The following is a 13,473-nucleotide window of genomic DNA, read 5'->3' as shown; positions in this document are numbered from 1 at the left end:
ATGAACTAGAAACCCCTGATCCTAAGACGACATCTGGCAATTAACCGAAGGGAGCTCTAAACACAGTGGAGGGTGCATAACAGGCACCCAGTAAATACACATTCATTCCTTTGCTCATTGAAGTAAACTGGGAGGAAGAACAGCAAATGCTTCTGTGAGACTTGTGTCAGATGCAGGTTTAAGTTCATCTCAGGGCCAGGAACCAACTCATTCTAGCTTATAAATCCTTTAGCTAGCAGGACAATGTACGTTAAATAATGGGTGCTTTGTGGTTCAGAGGTGCATGTTGGCCATTAGCACCTAGGGCAGCATTCTGGGAGAAAGAAAACTGTCATGGGATGACATTAAATTCCCAGAAGTGCAAAAGGCCCTTCCATTTGCAACATGAGGCATAACTGGATGATTTTCCCAAGGCTTCTAGAACTTTGGAATTGGGTCCTGGAAGCACCAATGTGAATGCGTAGTGTGTGAGGAGTTGTCCAATTCCAGCCACCACTCAAGTTGGACTTGAAATCCATTCTTACTGTGGTCAGCTGAGCAGAGCCCCCAGCATGATCTTCTCTCGAAAAGGATCTAACTTAAAGTCAGTCCAGGCAACTTTCTGGATACTAAAAATGTTTCTGTCATGGAGATGTTTTACGATTGTTATTCCCGTCAAACAGGAGAGGGCTGGGTCGCACCTCCAGACTCAGCATTGACTGTTTGCTACAATCCATGTTTGGTCAATGTAATGATCATAATCACCCGTTTAAGTACTTCCACCTCCATTTTCTCCCATCTCCCTTAAACTGACTGACAGTCCAAGTACCTAGTGACCATGTAATACCTCAGAATGCCCATGTTTCACAACTACTCCATCTCTTTCTGTTGTCTGTGGAACCTTCAGTCCACAGAAAGAAGATGCACCTTCAGACACCACACAGCTTGGATATCCTCCACATCAGAGAACGTCCCCATGGCAGGCACCTTATTGCCCGCCCACCACAGTAACTTCCCCTAAAGGGTCTGTGAGGGAACCCTTCAATCCGCCTAGAACATACTTACTACATCTCTCCCTGTCCAGTTTCTGGCAACACGTAATGCCATCCAGCTACCACCATGACCACAAACCACAACAGATGTCCTTCTTAATCATTTGCTTATACCAGGAACCTTGCCTTCAAGGTCCATGGCAAAGCTGTCCTTGAACATATGTCCTTGTCAGTCTTTAGTGAATGTACTTGCCTGTATAGTCTTCCTGGGTGGGAATCCTGCCTACTCTCAGTTGCCTATGTTTGTCCAGCACTCGCTACATTAGGGCTTAGACGTTGAAGGAGTAAGATCATTAGTAAATTGGATCCAGTGAAGGAGTTACTAACTTTCAACAGGCCCCGCCCCAGCTTTTCCCCTTCCTACTGACAGGGTACTCACAAAGGATGGCACATTGCTGGCACCCAGCCTCTGTATCTGCACCCCTGGAATTCGAGGCTTTAGCAAGGAGCAGTGCCCAAGGCTTTCAACTCTTCCACAGTCGGCCTGGCTTTCAGGACTTAGGAGCATCAGGACACAACTGTCCTCACCCTGCACCTTTATTGACAGCCCCACTTAACCTCGCTTCAGAATAAATTGCCATCATAATTAAATCCCAAAGCATTCTGCACATTTGACCAAGATACTGCCCAACTGTGTGAGAGAGAAAATGAGTTTTGAAATTAAAGCAGATTGTTAACTATTTTTTGCTGTAATGTTTCTATTAAAATGCCAGCATTTATTACATGTGACCCAGTCCATTTCAGACACAATGCAATTTAAAAAAGACAGGGGCCATCTACTCAAGGAACATTTTAGGTGAAGCATTTTGCCTTGACTTCAACCATGATTAAAGTGGAAAGACAATAACATCACACCAAAGGATTATTTGCTCCCAAATAAATAAAAGCTTTATTATCACGAAAGGCTTTCAAAAAATTTTCACAACCCATAAGTATATTAAATTTCATTCAAATGAAACCCATTACTTTCTTCCTGACAGGACCTGAATATACATTTTTTTAGACCATTAGCTAGCCCAGTGACTGCTACTTGTCACAGCAGCCTGGGTGCCCAGGGAGCGCGCTCAATATTATGACATCTATGACAATATATGCCAACAAAGCGGCCCTCCTTCTCATGTACCAAACCAGTGGAGGCCTTCCAATTGCTGCTCTCCACAGTCTTGCCACATCTCCAACCAAACAACTGAACCCCACACCACTCCATGCAGAAATCATATACAGATGACAGAAGGATCTTGGGGCTGCCTGTCATTGTCCTCTGCAAATTTTTTAAGGTTTACGTATGTATGTATGTATGTATGTATGTATGTATGTATGTATGATAGGTAAGCACACTGTAACTGTCTTTAGACACACCAGAAGAGGCATCAGATCTCATGATTTCATGATTAGATGGTTGTGAGCCACCATGTGGTTGCTGGGATTTGAACTCAGGACTTCTGGAAAAGCAGTCGGTGCTCTTATCCACTGAGACACATTACCAGGCCCTGTTTGCAATTTTTTAGATACAAAATATTATCTCCTTAGTGGTTGATAATCGAGAAATAAAGAGTAAAATCAAAATGCAACTCATTGCATCAATGTTTATAAATTCAGAGTGCTGGCCCGACTACCATTATCAGGGCAGATCTCTGTCTCTCCATCACTAAAAGGTACCCCAGGGTTGGACGAAGCGTAGATGAGTCTCAGCACATCATCAATGAACACTTACAGAGCCTCTTCTCTGTGCCATGCCTGCTGCCAAGGACACTGTGAAAATGCACTTGAAGCCCTGACCTCACAGGCTGTGTGGTCTGATGAGGGTGGCCCTCCGCAGTGAGCAGAGGTCCCTCCCAGATTTGCTCTACCTGGATGTCAAACCACTCTCCTTTGATCTGAAGGTGTAAATCCTCCGGGAACTCTGTCCATCATCTTGCCCTTTCCTCCTACTGTGTGGTAAACACCTAGAGGGCCTTTTGAGGTAGATGGTTGGCTAAATCATCCTCAATGTATGTCTCAAACTGCACCCCCCCCCAGAGCACAGATGCTCACTCACTTCCACAGCAGACTAGACTCATAACTGGACCCCAAGCTAGCATTTACCCCCCCCCCCCAACTTCAACCTCTCACTAGCTCCCTTCCAATCTCATCGTTGTTTGAAAAGTCAGAGGGTATTAAGTACTGTGGGTGCTTCTTCTCTCACTACTGCTCGGAAACCATCCATATATCATGAGGAATAATTTGTACTTTGAGGGAGGATAACAGTTGGAGCTCACAGTATATTGTTAATAAGTGATGATAATGATTTCAGCAGAAGCCTGAAATCTTCGCATTTATGAGACCAAGGCAGGAAGATAACAAGTTCAAGACCAGTCTGGGCTACAAAGTGAGACTCCATGGCAAATAAAAATCAAAACCAACTAGCCAAACAATAACAACAGCAACAGCAATAGCAATATCAACAACAACAACAACAAAACAGTAATAATGGGCTCTCTGCTTCCTTGACCTGACAGTGGTGACAACCATCACTTGTGTTCTCCCTCCCATTTACTCCTTATTCATTTCCCACAAGGTATTTATGACAAGCACTACTTTTCAACAGAATGAACGGAAGCAGGAGAGAGGAGCCATTTGTCAGAGCACAAGATATGGAGAGTGGGAAGGGGTGGTGGGGGATGGGATTCTTTTAAGGTCTCCAAAAATTGGGAGCCAGTTCCTTTAAAAGTCCTACCACAACAACTAGCACCAAATCAAAAACGGTCTGCTCTCTGTGACTTTCCTGCCCTGTACCATCCTTGGTCCCTGTTGGTCACTCCACCCTGAGTGCCCACGGCACTGCACAGGATGCCATTTTGTGTGTGTGTGTGTGTGTGTGTGTGTGTGTGTGTGATTTCTTTCATCAATCTCTCATGCTCCTCTCCACTAGGAAGCAGTATCCTTGGAGACAGGAGTTGTCACTCCATCCCTGGGAGCTTCCACGGGCGTCTTACGTCATGTGAGATACCATAAATGTAAGTTCTGATGAGTGAAGTAGGAGAGTAAGGCCATGTGAACATGGAGAAGAAAAACTAGGGGCCAAGGCCACCAGGTCCTGCCTGCTGCCCACCCCAACCCCATCTTTCAAATAAAGCTCTGGGCTCTCCTGCTTTCAAACCACGTTCAGAAGGTGAGGGTATATACAGGAAGAGGCTTCAGGAAGCTGGCTTTCTCTGTAATTCCTATTTTTAAAGAAATGGTGCTATACTCAAAGGATAAACAGGCTGAGAAAGAAGTTATGGAAATGACACCCTTCATAATAGCCACAAACAATATAAAGTATCTTGGTGTGACTCTAACCAAACATATAAAAGATCCGTATGAGAAGAACTTTAGGTCTCTGAAGAAGGAAATCGAAGAAGACCTCAGAAAATGGAAAAATCTGCCATGCTCTTGGATTGGCAGGATTAATATAGTTAAAATGGCCATCTTTCCAAAAGCAATATACAGATTCAACGCAATCCCCATCAAAATCCCATCTCAGTTATTAGAGTTAGAAAAAGCAATTCTCAAATTCATCTGGAATAACAAAAAACCTAGGATAGCTAAAACTATTCTCAACAGTAAAAGAGCTTCTGGGGAAATCAATATCCCAGACCTCAAGCAATACTACAGAGCAATACTGTTAAAAACTGCATGGTATTGGCACAGCAACAGACAAGTGGACCAGTGGAACAGAATTGAAGACCCAGAAATGAATCCACACACCTATGGTCACTTGATCTTCGACAAAGGAACAGAAAACATCCAGTGGAAAAAAGATAGCCCTTTCAACAAATGGTGCTGGTTCAACTGGAGGTCAGCATGCAGAAGAATGCGAATTGATCCATTCTTATCTCCTTGTAGTAAGCTCAATTCCAAGTGGATCAAGGACCTCCATGTAAAACCAGACACACTGAAACTAATAGAAAAGAAACTGGGGAAGACCCTGGAGGACATGGGCATGGGGAGAAGTTCCTGAATAGAACACCAATAGCTTATGCTCTAAGATCAAGAATTGACAAATGGGATCTCATAAAATTACAAAGTTTTTGTAAGGCAAAGCACACTGTCAAAAGGACAAAACGGCAACCAACAAACTGGGAAAAGATCTTCACCAACCCTACATCTGATAGAGGGCTAATATCCAATATATACAAGGAACTCAAGAAGTTAGACCCCAGGGAATCAAATAACCCTATTAAAAATGGGGTGCAGATCTAAACAAAGAATTTTCACCTGAAGAAATTCAGATGGCGGAGAAGCACCTTAAGAAATACTCAACATCATTAGTAATTAGGGAAATGCAAATCAAAACAACCTTAAGATTTCACCTCACACCAGTCAGAATGGCTAAGGTTAAAAACTCAGGAGATAGCAGGTGTTGGCGAGGATGTGGAGAAAGAGGAACACTTCTCCACTGCTGGTGGAATTGCAAGATGGTACAACCGCTCTGGAAATCAGTCTGGCAGTTCCTCAGAAAACTGAACATGACACTACCAGAAGACCCTGCTATACCACTCCTGGGCATATACCCAGAGGATTCCCCAGCATGCAATAAGGACACCTGCTCCACTATGTTCATAGCAGCCTTATTTATAATAGCCAGAAGTTGGAAAGAACCCAGATGTTGTTCAATGGAGAAATGGATACAGATATTGTGGTATATTTACACAATGGAATACTACTCAGCAATTAAAAACAATGAATTCATGAAATTTGTAGGCAAATGATTGGAACTGGAAAATTTCATCCCAAGTGAGGTAACGCAATCACAAAAGAATACACATGGAATGCAGTCACTGATAAGTGGCTATTAACTAGCCCAGAAGCTGTGAATACCCAAGACACAAATAGCATATGAAATGACTCCAATGAAGAAGTAAGGAGAGGGCCCTGATCCTGGAAAGGCCTGATCCAGCATGGTAGGGGAATACCAGGACAGAGAAAAAGGAGGGAGGTGATTGGAGTATGGGTGTAGAGAAGGCTTATGGGACATATGGGGAGGGGGGAAGTAGGAGAAGGGAAAGCATTTGGAATGTAAACAAAGAATTTAGAAAAGAAAAAAAGAAAAAAAAAGAAAAAAGAAAAGTGAAGTTATTTCAGAAAAAACAAGAAATGAAACTCAAGACATTTGCGATTCCTCAGTGCACCTAACTCAGAACATGCTGAAGAGGGTTAGTGCCTGGGTCTAGCCTCTGGAAGGCCACGGGGTGTGGTGAGGCACTGGGCTTCTCCCTCCCAGATCTCAGCCCCCTTGATGTTCTTTCCCTACAGCCCTTCCTCCATATTGACTCTCGGAATATTACTGGATATTTGAGAAAGCCCTGGCGGATGCCACTTAAAGACTAAACAGTGTCCCTCAAAGAATTTTGGCAACAAGTCTAGAAAAGTAGGTTCTGATTTTGAAAGACCACATGGCAGAATTAATTCCTTCAAGTTAATTCCACAACTCAAGAAGAACTGTGTCTTAGTGGGGACAATGGGGACCTGAGGCTTGTGCCTCTTTCATTATAGTGATTCAAGTGGTCTGATCTTTCTCCATGGGGAGTCATCCGTAGGTGGGTGGGGACAAGCCATTAGCAAGTAGTTCTTATGGGGTCCTTAGTAGCTCTCAAGAGAGGATTACTATAAAGGCCAGAGTTTGGTGCCACCTGGCTCTCTGTTTTCTGGCTTGGGATATGATCATTTGCCCTTAGGTCTTCACATAATGAGTGAGAGAAGAGAGGAGCTGGGCCCTGGAGCCTCCACCATATGGACCATTTAAACCTTTGCTATTTTATAACTAGCCTGCTTTAGGTACTTCGTGATAGTAATGAAAAAGCCAACAGACACACCCTGCACCTTACATGCCCACTGAACATCCCAACAAAGGGCCCTGAATCCAGGTGAGCCTGCCACCATGTCAAGTCAGGAAAAAGAACCTGAGTATGAAGGAGAACAAAGAAAGAGGACCAGCAAGATGGCTTCGTGCTTAATGGTTGTGACCAAGTCTAATCCTCTAGATCTCGGGAACACACAGTAGGAGAGATAGACACCTACAAGTTTCACTGTGACTGCCTATGTGCCATGCCCATATATATGCACACATACACACACAAGGCATAAATACATGTAATTTAAAAGGAGGAGGAGGAGGAGGAAGAGGAGAAGAAGAAGAGCAACATTAATAACAGTAACAACCACCCCCACCCGGTTCGTGCTTCCCCAGGGCCTGCTCTTTGTTAAGACTGGTGCTTTGCCAACAAAGGAACTGAAGAACCAAAGTCATTACATAGGCTCCCCATCCCTTGCGTAAGGAAGATATGGTGTAGCTCCCCACTTGTCTGATCCCTTCAGAATCCACAGCTTGCTTCATTGCCCTTTGAAAGCAATGCTGACTGAGATGGTGGCCAGCCAAGGCCACGGGCAGACATTCTATTCTCAAGACAGGCCCCAGTGCCGGGAAACAGCACAAGAGATTCTGCAGAGTCTTATCTTTAAGAACACACTTAAAGTCACTTGCCCCAAATCAGATTTGCATAGCTCCACTAACACAAGCCAAAAAGGCACTGGGTTATTTGAAGATAATTTTGTTAAAACTTTGATGACATAATAGTACATTTCCCAGCATTTGCTGAATGATTCCCAAATTGTGTGTGTGTGTGTGTGTGTGTGTGTGTGTGTGTGTGTGGTGTGTCCCTTTCCTGGTGCTGACAGCTGCATCCTTGTGTTTCCAGTGATGGTCCCACTGGTATACCGGTTTCCTCAAGACCCAGATTCAGTTCTATGACATCAACTTTTGATTGGTGACTTCTGTCCTATATGCAATAATGCCCTTGAGAGTTGAAAGACTGTGTGTGTATGTGTGTGTGTGTGTGTGTGTGTGTGTGTGTGTGTGTGTGTGCAGCACCCCAAGGCAAAGGTCCCCAAGTCAAATGGGGAAAAATCTCTGGTCATTGTACTATTAGCCTCAGTTTACCAAACAGGGCACTGTCCCTGCATAGGCTGCACTCTGGACAGAGCAAGGAGGAGGCATGTCAATGAATCCCTTCTGATTCCCCATCTCTGAGGCTGATGCAGGATCAGAAAGATGATTCTGAGGATGAACCAGGCTCTTCTCCCATCTGTCAAAAAGAACCCTTTCACAGGGCTAGGGCAGACTTGTAGAATTTTATATATAGAAGATCCTTACAGGGAAGCCTGGCACGAAACAGAGCTTTTCTCACCTATTTTTAAAATCAGACCTTTTAAAAATCTCATCATCCACTTGTCCTTTGGATTGGTTTGCTCTTTCCATTTAGTCACTCCCTGAGGTTGGAATGAGCATCTGCTACACTCGAAGTCCTTGACAGTGCGACAAGAACTCCACCCATATGAGGACACAGCTCCTTCCCCCAAGTGTCACAGTCTGCTATGGAACACAGATAAGACAAAAAGAAACTCCCAGTCCAGTATGTAAATAATGTAATTGCAACATCTACAGGTCACCAAAGATGATGCCTAAGCAATGGAAAACCACAAGACAGAATAGACTAGACAAGGAGTCATGCACCCACCGAGGGTTTCCTGGCCTGCACCCACTTAGAGCTCTCCAGCCTTTTCAATCCACCCACCCAAAGGTTTCATAACATTCAAGACCTAGATTCAGTTTTATGATGTCAACTTTTGATTGGTGGCTTCTGTCCTATATGTAGTGATGCCCCTTAAGAGTTGAAAAATTGTGTGTGTGTGTGTGTGTGTGTGTATGTGTGTGTGTGTGCGCACGCGCGCGTGTGCATGCATGTATATCCAATTATTCCCTAATATGTATTTATGAGTTTCCATATAAGAACACTGTGCTTCAGTCATAGGACCTGTGCCCCTCCCCCATGCCACCAGCTTAGACAACAACCAAGCTCCCCTGAGCTGATGAGGCCATCTTTGTGTTACCAACCTGAAGTCAGGTGCCTTGCATAATTTTTAGTACTTTCTTATAACAAATTTTTTAATCCCTCTAATAAACCAACCTACATAAGCATAAACATTCCCATATCTACACATGAACATGCACACATATGCATACACATACACAGAGAGAGAACACTGTGTGCAAACACTGTGGGAGAACTAGATAGACATGGGCTTCCCAGAGGGTCCACTTCACTAGGCCTCCATCTGTCAGCATTGTAGAGGCCCAAATACTTCCTCATCCAGAAAGTTCTTTGGAGGAGCCCTTTGGTGGAAGATTAGACCCGGAAAGGACAAGTGGGGAGGCCACGTGTGCTCTTAGATGTAGCAATGGCAGCAAAGAGAGAGATGATGGTCCCACCCCAGCTCAGAACCGTTTTCAGTTGGAAGGTCTTCAAGGACTGGATGGACATCTGGAGGGTGAAGAAGGAGGCTCTCCAGCACTTATGAATCTCATCCCAGCTGGCTCCTGTGCCACCAAGCTGGCCTGCTCCTCCCCCCCACCCCCCAGTAAACAAAATAAACATTTAAATAAACAAATGGTTCTTTCTCCCACCCCCAGTTTTAACTCTGAGATTTAATTACCAGAATTGAGGAGTCTGTATCTAACAATGTCTTAGTCATCCAATCTACCCTCAAATTCTAAGCCCTTTTGGAGGTTCCTAAAAAGCCATCACCTGGGTTATCTCATTCGTTCCCAGCTGAGGCAGAACGGCAGCTGTGAGTTCAAGATGTTCATTAGGGACCTTTAAGGTGGCTGATGCCCAACATGTTCCTGAAGATGCTAAAAGGGTAAGTATGATATTTAGCACACTGCTTAAGAGCTGGGATTCTAAAATGGTCATCAGGGTCTCAGACTTTAACTCCTCTACTACTAGCAAGTTGTGTGCTTACAGGCAAGTCACTCAACCTCTATAAGCCTCAACTGTTGACTGTATGTGGGAGTCACATGCATACTCTCCCTGGACAATGGGCTGGAAGAAGGAGGGTGTGTTGCCAGGGGCTTACAGCTCTGAGCAGATCACCTGTAATCCCAACTCAGCACCCCAAAGAATGACTAGATTGGGAAGTCAGAACTTACTTGACAGGTTTTCCTGGGAATCCTGTTAAGGGAGGCAGTAGGGAGGGGGTGACTTTCAGATTGTCCCCTTGGTTCCTTTTTAACAAACCACTCTGAATGACAACTGCAGTTACCTTTATTTAATCACTCCACAGACTCCTCTGTGAAAAGTGGGGTAATTAGGCCCAAAATATATCACCCAGAGGCTTATTTTAACTACCCGAAATAAAAGCTAGATCCCAGTTTCAACAGAATTACCAGATCGCTTTCCTTCCCAGAACTCCAGGCAAAGTGGGCATGTTCTCTGGTTGATTCTTGCTGTAGGGTAACTATCCCCAGCCTGGCTGAGGCAAGGGAAGGGACCAGCCTCTGGGATAAACAGGCCTGCAAGTTTGCCTTGGTCTACAAACCTCAGGTGGGAGGGTGTCTCCCTAGGAAGAAAACTCTGGTGACACTGTTCACACCCTTTCTCAGTGACACTTGCTGTGTGACTGTAGATATAGTATTTCCACCCTCTGACTCACAGTATAAGGTCTAGCCTTAGACAGAACACAGGATTTACACACTACAGGGTCAAACTTCCTTGTTGTATGTGCTAATTAACATCTCTGAAGGGAACACTTGATGTCACAATATGGGTGGCAGCATCTCCTCTGTCTGATGGCTACAGAAAATCAAAGGGCATCTTATATATTGGATGCAAACACTGGATACGAACACGGCACATTTCACATAGGAACAGTTACTAGGTAAAAATCCCCAAGATTATTTCTTTTTTGCCATTCATCCAAATCAGCCTTCATAAAGGAAACAAAGAAGAAAATATTAGCTATATAAACACTTAGACTAGGCCAGAATGGAAACACCAATAATTGCAGTCAATGTGAAATATTTATAAACATCTTCAATATATCCCGGTTGACCAGTTCACACCAGGACAGACGTGGCTAATCAATTCGGTTCTTCCCACTGAGTCAACATAGAGCTCCTGCAATCATTCTCACGACAGTGTTTCAGGTAGACATCACCAATGAGCAAGGGTAGGCATGCGTAGCCCAGTCTGCTTTATGACCCTGACTCGGAAGCTAGTGAAACAAAAACCAAGGTTTAAAGATGTTGAGATGCTGTTACAGCATTTTGATAATTCTCTGCAGAGGGAATGGAGCCCTACTCCTTTCTCCCTGTCCCCTTTAATCAAATGCCACCCCCTTTCACCATCAAAGCCAAGCTCCTTGGTAATTCAAGGATTACAGTAAACAATGTTAACTGTCCGATTAGAATCTGGCAGAGAGAAATGGAAATGCATCAGGCCTTCTGTGTCCTTAAGTTTGGTTTTTATAGACTTTCCTCTGTCTGTTTGTCCTCTCCAACAATCCATTGTTTAGACAGGTGATTTACAGAAAATTGGCATTGGCTGTCTCTAGCAAATGAGAATCACAATGTTCTGAGCCAAAGGAGCCACTGTCTGCCCCATAGAAAGAGGCATGCTGCAATCCCACCTGCCTCCCTAGCCAAGGTCTTATTTGGGATTTCAGAAGCACTATAGTTGAATGGCAGGTGTCAAAAATTGATTGTTTACTATTCACAAGCAATAGAAACTAGCCAATAAAAATCATGTCTGGAAAATTAAAAATGATGGCTGGAATGGAGATGTTTCCTCATAGTCAAATCTCAATTTGAAATTAAATCAGAGCCTTGAGCACTAAGACAGGGACCCCTGACCCCTGAGCAATTACTTTCCACCATCTTTTTCTTTAGTTTGAAGTAGGTCTTTCAATTCTTGGAATTGCTAGAAAGGCCCCTTTTGTGAAATTGGAGCTGTCCTAAGAGAATCCCTTTTGGGTTTTCCTTCTACCACTTATTGTTCCCAATTCAATTCTCTCTTCATTGTAGTTAAATCAGAAAATGGGAGTCACCAAGACTAAAGGCTAGATTGCAACAGCACCTCCTCAAGGCTCTGGGACCAGACCAAGGGACAGAGAAATTAGGAACAAGCCAGCCTTACATCCCTCCCTTCCTCCCTCCCTCCCTAACATGTCACCAGTTGTTATTGAGAAAGCACACTTAGTTAAAAAGAAAAGACAATCTCAGGGCAGATGCACAGGTATGCCTCCTCTGCCTTCCAGGGAATGTTTCATTTATTCATTAGCTATGTTATTTACTCAGTAAGTGTGTACTGAATACTCACTCTTCACAAAGCATTCTGCTAAGGATAAAGGGACAAGTGGAACATCGTCTCTTCCCTCAGGGCTCTTCCAATGTAGAAGAGAAACAACCTCCGAGCCTCTTCTAAGGATAGCACAAGTTCTCACAAAATGCCAAAGAAACGTGTGAGTACTCTGTAGGTACATGCACTGGAGCAAAGTGTTGATAGGATGTGCTTGGATGTGTCTCACAGCAACAGCATGAAAATGTCTTAACCACTGGGCAGACAGATGCAACCTCTCAAACATCATATGACAACAGAGAGGAGCTAGGTTTAGCTAACAAACAAACAAACAAGACTAAAAAACAAAACAACAACAAAAGAGCAGAAGACGTGAAAAGGTCTCAGTAGACCTGCTCTGAGCCCTTAGGACTGATAAAGTTTGCAGTCTTGTTTATGCAAGCATGTGAGGATCCAGAGCCTTTAGTTGTGGTTGTAGAATGAGGCGTGGCACAGCCACTCTGAAGCACAGTTGGACAATTTCCTAGGAAAAAAAAATCTGTTGCTTCATCTATTCCACTATGAAATTGCTACTCAAGAGGAGTCAAAATATGTTCACACTAAACCTATAAACAATACCACAGCAGCAGCATAATCCACAATAGCTCAAAGCTGAGGACAGTCCAAAATCCCACCAAGTAGTATGTGGATAAGAAAACATCATGTTCATATAATATTATCCAGTAATAAAAAGGGACAGAGCACGGCATGTCGTCAAATATGGATAGACTACAGAACATGCTCAGGAAAGAAGTCAGGCATGAGAAATCAAACTTGTGTGATTATTCCTTATGGAGTCTCCCAACAAGGCAAATGGGAACAGATAGTTGCTTGGGAATAGGGAAAGGATGGAGAGTGACCTCAAAATAACCCAGGGTGGGGAAGGAAATGACCCAGACTGAGTTACTGTGAAGGCCATACAACCGTACAAAAGTGCTAGGACTCATGAAAACTAGTCTTCTTGATGGTTACATGTTCTAGGCAGGGCAGCTTCTAAGGGAGTGTGTCTATGCTGGACCTTAAAAGTTAGGCAGGAGGTCACCAGGCTGAGAAGGCATAGAAGGACATGGTAGATAATACAAGATGCTCAGGCAGTACAGAAACGAGAGCACTGGATGTGTGTGGGAAATACCCAGACATACACCTTTCTGGACATTTAGACAGAAAGTAAGATGAAAGTCTGAAAGAGTAGTTGAGGCCACAGCAGATACTAGAAGATAAGACTGATCTGAATGCGTTTATGAGCC

At 43.9% G+C, this 13,473-nt stretch overlaps 1 protein-coding gene across 1 annotated transcript in view; it reads right to left on the bottom strand.

The window, feature by feature from the left end:
- The window catches only part of Dock2 (dedicator of cytokinesis 2), a 411,802-nt gene that overhangs the window by 197,958 nt on the left and 200,371 nt on the right, over positions 1 to 13,473 (bottom strand). The window lies entirely within an intron of this gene.

This window comes from Apodemus sylvaticus, chromosome 10 (genome assembly GCF_947179515.1).
Source record: "Apodemus sylvaticus chromosome 10, mApoSyl1.1, whole genome shotgun sequence".
NCBI classification, from domain to species: domain Eukaryota; kingdom Metazoa; phylum Chordata; class Mammalia; order Rodentia; family Muridae; genus Apodemus; species Apodemus sylvaticus.
The sequence above is the reverse complement of the archived record's forward strand: the minus strand, read 5'-3'. Positions and strand labels throughout refer to the sequence as shown.